Raw genomic sequence first — 7,641 nt, 5'->3', positions numbered from 1 at the left:
ACATTTGCTTATGCACCCATTTGTCTTCAGAGTTCCTAATAAAATGTTGGGGGGGAAAATTCAAGAGGGCTACCCCCAATGACAAAATACATCAGAGCTAAACCCCAATATGAAAAACCCCCCAGAAAATATCAACTATAGGAGATCAAAATGATAAACCTGACCTGAACGGTTAAAACCGTGTCAGTTGCTCCCCTCTCTGATACATGTTGGGCCTGATATGGTTTTCAATTAATTTTTTTGACAATGAAGGAATAATTAAAGGAAAAGAAGAGGAAAAAGACTTCCTTTCAGTTACTAATAATGTAACTTGATGTAGAAAGATTTTTACAAGACAATTTTGTTGTTAGTATTCATATAATCAAAGAAATAGTATACTTAAGTAACTTACAACTATATCACTCTATGATTAAAATTGGTAACAAGCTATGTGTCTAACAATGATTAATTATATAATTATTGAATAATAACTCAATAGAGACATTGACAGTTTGAAACATGAAGTGGGAGAAATGCTGTTTCTTCTATATAAGTATTTAAAAAATTAACAGAATTATTGACATAATTCACTTACCATACACTTCAATGGTTTAAAAATAAGAGTTGTGCAATCATCATAATTTTATAACCTTTTGTTCATTTTTGTACTCATTATTATTAGTTCCCCATTTCCCCCCAACTTCCCCTACCACAGGCCTAAGAAACTATTAATCCAGTGACTGTCTCTACTTCTGATTTACTTCTTCTGAATATCATATAGGGAAAAGCATACAGCTCCCCTGCCCCCACTTCCCACAATAAACACAGAAAAAAACCTGAGTCTAAAAGAAAGCAGAAAATACTAAAAACCAGAACAAATTAAACTGGATTAAAAGAGAGAAAAATGAATGATAAAGTGTTAAACTTTAACCTAACTGCATCTGCATTAACCCGTTAGCCAGTGCACTCTGTCTGATAGCAGGACTAGTCACAAGCCCGGTTGATGGTCAGAGTGGATTTTCTGGAGGCTGAATCCACATGGGAACTCTACAAATAGATTTTGGGCTTTCACTATTGTCTTCAGCTGTTTATGAACTTGATGCCCAGAATTTATACTTGAATGCAGTTTCCTCCTCTGGTTTTGGATTTTATTATTTATTATCCTTGGATCACACAAGCTTGTTTTTCCTTTGCAGACTTAGCTGAACTCTCACTTAGAGGCCTGCTTTTTTTTTTGAGAAATAAATAAAGTTTCATTATTCATAGATCATATGATCACATATTTTAAAACCAAAAAGAAAATCTTCAAGGTCATTCTTACAAGATCAATATACAATTAATTGTATTTCTATATGCTAGCAAAAACCAATACAGATACTAGCATTTTGCCTGCTTGTTTTTAAGATGCATATGCTATTTTTTTATATATGTTTCAAAACAGGATTGTAGGTTAAATTTAGATTTAAAAAATATTTTAGTCTTTTAAAAACTTTAAGAACATCACTGTTTTGTAAATATATATCTGAACTTAATGACATTATCAGGGTTCAGATTTGAATTATAGCTTGAAAAATTGTGGCATATTAAATTGACATTTTTGGAGGTGCAACAAATTGTTATATTTAAAAACTTTAATAACTCAAAAGTTTCCCTATTATAAAATAAGATATATTCCTATATTATAAAATAAAATCATACATGTAACAATACAGAAAAACAAACCAAAAGACTAATTAATCCCCAAAGATAATAATACCTATTAACATTCCTATGTATAATCTTCCAACCTTTGTTTTACTCATCTTAGGTAGTTTTATTGGCATCTAATTCACATTTCAATAGTTCCATCATATTCACAAGAGTTGTATGATCGTCACCAAAATCGATTTTAGGACATTTCTTCTGATACTCATGGCGGTTCGCTCCCCATTTCCCTTTGTGTCCGTAGGAACCTATCCATCCAGTTGCTGTCTCATAGATAAATTGATAGTTGATAGAACTGACCTATCCACTAGACGTACACGTCACCTATTTCTTCAACTATTACTAATTTATCTTTTATATTTTATATTTATTGCGAGGGCCATTCTACGATGCCACATCAGGTACATAAATCAAAGAGGTCAAGTAGGTGCTAGCAGAGAAGCAAGAATGAAACCCATTAGAATCATTGGCTGGGTGCGTGGCTTAGCATACCGAGAGACCAGATGGTGGTCAAAATCCCAAATCCCACACCTCCAATCCCCAAACAAACTCCCTGCCACTGAGCTGATGCCACGCGTAGCAACCCCTTGGGGCAGAGTAGAAGAGCCCCCGTGGGTTTCCAAGGCTGCCAATCTTTAGGGGACTAGACAGCAGCTTCCAGGGGCTGCCCTCACAGTTAGCAGCCCGGCATGTGACCCCGGGTTCACCCAAAGACACTACTCGTCAGTCTCCAACCGATAAGGCGGATTCTTTAGATGCTAACATGCATTCTGCAGACGAGCAAAGAGCGGAAACGGCAGAACTTGAAGGCGAAGAGAGTGTTGCTATCACCCTTGCTGCTTTCAGATGAGCGGCGCTAAGGAGAAAGATCTGTATGTTTTGGGTGATGTTTCTTTCTGGGAAATACCAGTTTACCATGGTGCTGCGCAGCCAGTTAAAGAGCACATCGCTTGGTTGGTGGTGCCACCGGAGGGCTTTGTGGCCACGGGAGACCATGGACACAGAGGGGCAGCACATGGTCTTCGCCAGCTATCGGTAGTCTCGTTTACTTTTCTACAAGCGCCACCTCGGCTTCTGGGGCGATGGCCTTCAGGCAGAGCATCTCACACAGCAGCACCTGCAGACCAGGGCTTCACTCCCGACCAGGTGGCGGCTTTTTCTGCCCGAGGAGCGCAGTCTGCAACCAGATGGATGTTTATCACCAGGGGATCTTGTGAACATAGAGATTCTGATTCAGTATATCTCGGTGGAAAGCCGGATTCTCAGCTGCAGGTCAAACCAGCATGAACCGGTTCAAAGCTCTGCTACAATCCCAAGGGCCCTGGGAAGCCAAACATTCCCAAGACTGATTTCCCGGCTGCCTTTGGACCTCTGAGCCAGTGGAAGGGAGGGAGTCAGATGGACTGGTGCCCAGTCTGCAAAGTGGAGCTGGCAGGCTTCAGATTAAGTTGGCATGATCCAGACCTTGTGACTAGCCAGGAGTTGTTGACAGAGGGGCTGGGGGTGGAAATCCCAAAGAGTGGGGGCCGTGATGGGCTGGAGCTCTCGGAGTGAGCCTGCTGTGGCGGAACCAGCCTCCTCTTTACTACAACTGCAACCCTAAGAGGGCAGGAGCTGGTCCTGCTCATGAGTCTATTAAATAACCACTGACCGAGTGCATGTGAAGGCCAAGGGGAAATGGTGGTTCAGGGTAGAATTCTCGCCTTGCATGTGGGAGACCCAAGTTTGATGTCCAGCAAATGCACGCCATGTGCAGCCACCACTATTTACCAGTCACCGTATGTGGACTGTATGTTGCTATGATGTTGAACAGACTCGGATGAAAGGCTTGGTAGTCTCCTTTGGAGAATCAGTTGGTGAAAGCCTGTGGATCACAATGGCCTGATCCCCAACCTATCATGGAGGTGGCGCAAGACCGGGCAGCCCTTTGTTCCATCGAGCATAGGGTCTACATGAATTGTGGCCCACCTTGATGCCAATCACCTCCACCACCACCAAGAACATCACTCAGGCTAGGGGTTGTAACAGCAAATAAGCCATGGCCTCTGGCACCGTGGGACATCATCTCAGGGGGAAAGCGAAAGTCCCCTCAGGGGATCCTAGGACAATGAGATTGCTGGGTGCTGTCAGAGAGGCATGAAAGCCAAGGAGTCACGTGGATGGAGCACGAGCTCATGGGTGTCAGAGAAGGCTTCTTCAGAGTAGTGATGTTTATGTTGGGACAACATAGGAATTAACTTGATGGGGAGTAGGAACCGAGGCAGAGGGCATAGTTGTTACAAACATCTGCAGGTGAGAAGATGCATGGTATGGCCTACAGCCTACAAGTTGTTCAAAGGCTAGAGCCATGCCAGCTAGTGTGTGTGTGTGTGTGTGTGTGGTTTCAATCTCATGTCCCCCACAAATGGACTTCATGAGAGCAGGATACAAGGGAGTCACACCATCTGAGTTAGGCTCTTTGGGCTTTGATCACTTCCTCAGACCAGTGGTTCTCAACCTCTGAATGCCACGGCCCTTTAATACAGTTCCTCAGGTTGTGGTGACCCCAACCATAAAATCATTGTCATTGCTACTTCATAATTGTCATTTTGCTACTGTTATGAATCAGGCGACCCCTGTGAACGGGTTGCTCGACCCCCAAAGGGGTTGCGACCTACAGGTTGAGAGCCGCTGTCTTAGACTGTAGTCTAGACGAGGAAATGTGAAAGCAATCGGCAAATGGAAGGTGGAATCAGGCTTTCTATAATTTTGTTGGTGGCTGCAACACCTAAGCTTTGGATGGTTGCCTTCATGTGTCAACTTGACTGTGGGGCCCCATGGTATGGTGAAACATCAGTCTAGATGTTGCTAGGGGGGTATTTTGTAAATGATTCATTTTGCCATGAATTAGCTTTTAGTAAAGGGGAGGTCCCTCCTCCATGCTTAGCAGAAGATTGTTGAAAAAGAAGGTTCTCCACAAGATGGTGCGGCTGCAACAATGAGCTCAAGTGGAATGATACGCATGAGGCTAGCCCAGGACTGGGCAGTATTTTCTTCTGTTGCATCCAGGGTCACGATGAATTACCATCAACTCAACAAGGACTACTTAACCACGCATGATGCTCTTCTCCAGGGACTAGTTCCTCCTGAGAATGCCAGCAGAGTAGAGGAGGAGCAATCTCTCCAGCTGTGTAACTCACGAGTCATCTGGTGTTTTGTCCTTTGTCTGGTAAGTCCATGGTCTGTGCAGTCCTCTTCACCCACACCGTAATTCAAATGCACCAACTCCTGGGTCGTCCTTATTCATTGTCTAGTTTTCCCATGCATATGAAGTGAGTGCCAATACCATGTGTTCCTTCAGGCAGCTACACCTTTGTCCTCAAAGTGACATCTTTGCTTTTTGATACGTTAAGGGGTTCTTTTGCAGCAGATTTTCCTTGGGCACCACGACTGCTGCTTTTCCTGAAATGCCCTGGAGGTCGGGGTCTTCCTGGCACCTCACCTTCCTCTCATCTGCACCTGCTCGGTCCCCCCTCATGTCCCAGCTCAATGGCTTCTTCTGATGTTTCACTATTCCTCCCCTGCCACATGCTTTATAGTCTTTGTTACAGCAACGATCCGCTTACTGTTGGTCAGGACCAATGGCAACAAGAGGGACTTTTGTTGTGCTCACAGATCTGGAAGAGTATCTATATACACACCAGGAATCCACCAACATTCATGAAAGAATAAAATGTTGTTATACTTGTGCTGGATGCGAGACAACAAAAGCGGCGCGCAGCGGAGGACATTGCAGGGAGTACAGTGGCAGAACGGTTAACCTGTTGGTGTCGGGTCCCATCTGAGGCATGGTGACAGACCCATGTGTGTCTGGGTGGAACAGTGCTTTTAAAAGGGCTTCTAAGCACTGACTTTTCCCAAAGTATGTAGATGGTTGGGGTTCAAGCCCAACTTGCTAGTCTCCAAAACAGACACCCCAACCCTGACAGGATCCTGACCTTGCAGTGGTGGGCCCTCTCCTCAACCCGGTTTCTCGTCCGAGGCATGCGTGGGCTGGATGATGGCTTTTCCGCTGCAGCACATCACCCAGGCAGTCCACGGGCCTCGCTGTACTTCTCTCAGGACATGCCTCCCCAGAACTGCGCCTCCCATCTCTCCCTGCCCCACCTCTGGGCGAATCATCTCCGGGGAGGTGAAGTGTGTTTCCACTGGCCTGTCCTAACCAACATCCATCATACGAGGGTCCTTCCAACAGCCTGTGGAAAAACGGAGTAGGAAAACGAAGCCATTTCTCCACGGGCTTTTGGAAGCTTCCTTGAAATTCTCTCACCACCAGATGAATTTCCTGGAAGGTTTCAAATCTATCACCCCTTGCTGGATGTCACGGCTCTGAGCAAGGACAAACGCACTGAGCTGGATTTCCTGGGAAACAAACAAACAAACAAACAAACACACACAACCCTGGAACAGAGTGAAAACACAGGACTCATTTCTGTTTGGCCATTTTTAAAGGAAAGTATAAAAATAGAATCGTTTAGAGATGTAAAATCTATTTGAAGACAGGAGAATTAGAAAAAAAATTCAAAAAGGAATTTCTTTCTACTCAGACTCTCTTCTTGGGTGAAAGCAGCCCAGAGTCACATGTAAGTCAGAAAGGCACCAGCACAGCATGGCCTTCCCGCTCATTTCTGGGAAACATCCACAGAACAGGAATGTGCCTATTTCCAGCCTTTCTCGGGTCTTGTATTTATGGTATAAAGGAAAGAATGTGCGGGTGCTTACCAGAAAGAACGGAAAAAGAGACAAACAGATACATGCACCCCCTGTATTGCTCACCGTGACCCAAAAGTGGGGACAGCCCAAGTGTCCGCCAACAGGTGAAGGAAGGAGAAAGGAGTGGTCCATGCCTTCCACGCACGGTGCCTCCGTAATGAAGAGAATGAAGTCTGGATACCTGGTCTCACAGGAGCGGACTCTGGAGCCTCGTTCTGCGTGGAAGAGCTCAGCCGGGAAAGGACAGGATGGCATGAGTCCACGCTGCTGCAATCTCTAGAAGAGGTGGATGCGGAGAGAGCAACGTCGACTAGTGATTCCCAGGCACTGGGAGGAGGGAGAAGTGGATAGGCCTTGCTTACAGGGCACTGAGTATCTGGAAAGGGTCCTTAAACATTTTGGAAATGGATCGTGGGGATGACGGCCCCCCAAATAGGATGAAAGCAATTACTGTCATTATGAAATTGGCATATAAAACGGCTTCAAGGCAAGCGTTTTGTTACATTCGTGTCGCGATAATACCCTAAGATTAAAAATAGAGATGGCATTGAAGGTATTGGCTGGGAGCAAGAAGAGAGCTCAGGCCTCCCAAAACTATTGCCACGAGATGGTTGAATCCGAAGCAAGCTCAGAAAACAGGAAGCTTATTCCAGCACAGACTGAAAACACAACAAACAAAACACGGGTGAGCGCCGCTCAAAGCTGGGGCTCCCCTGCTTTCTCTTATGCCTCCGCCATGTCTCTGTCTCCGGCAAATGTCGCTCTTGAAAGTTGTTTTAAATAGGTCATTATTGAAATGGACTTCTATATTTAAACCACCCCACGCCCACAGAAAGAAAATGAAATCTCTTAAACAAGAGAAGATAAAATCCCAAGGACGTCTGGCTCAGAAATAGAAGCTCCCACGCTGTTTCTTTTTTGGGTCCCGATTTCTGTCCTGGTAAGAGAAATTGCTTTGAAAAAGTCTCAGGAGGCCATTGGTATGATCTGAAATGAAAACACGCCGTTGCACTAGCTGTCTCCCCGGTGGAACTCCAGTGAAGGTGACTGAGATGGGTGTTTTGATGCTGCACTTGTTGTTAGTGGTGTCGCGTCGGCTGCAAATAGCCAGACCTTTCTTCCTCATCCTGCTTAGTCTGGAAGTTCTGCTGAAACCTGCTCAACATCATAGCAACACACAAGCCTCCACTGACAGGTAGGTCGGCT

Source organism: Echinops telfairi, unplaced genomic scaffold (assembly GCF_000313985.2).
Source record: "Echinops telfairi isolate 266 unplaced genomic scaffold, ASM31398v2 ScPeMD7_1;HRSCAF=3_0, whole genome shotgun sequence".
Classification (NCBI taxonomy): Eukaryota; Metazoa; Chordata; class Mammalia; order Afrosoricida; family Tenrecidae; genus Echinops; species Echinops telfairi.
This window is presented reverse-complemented; position numbering follows the sequence as displayed.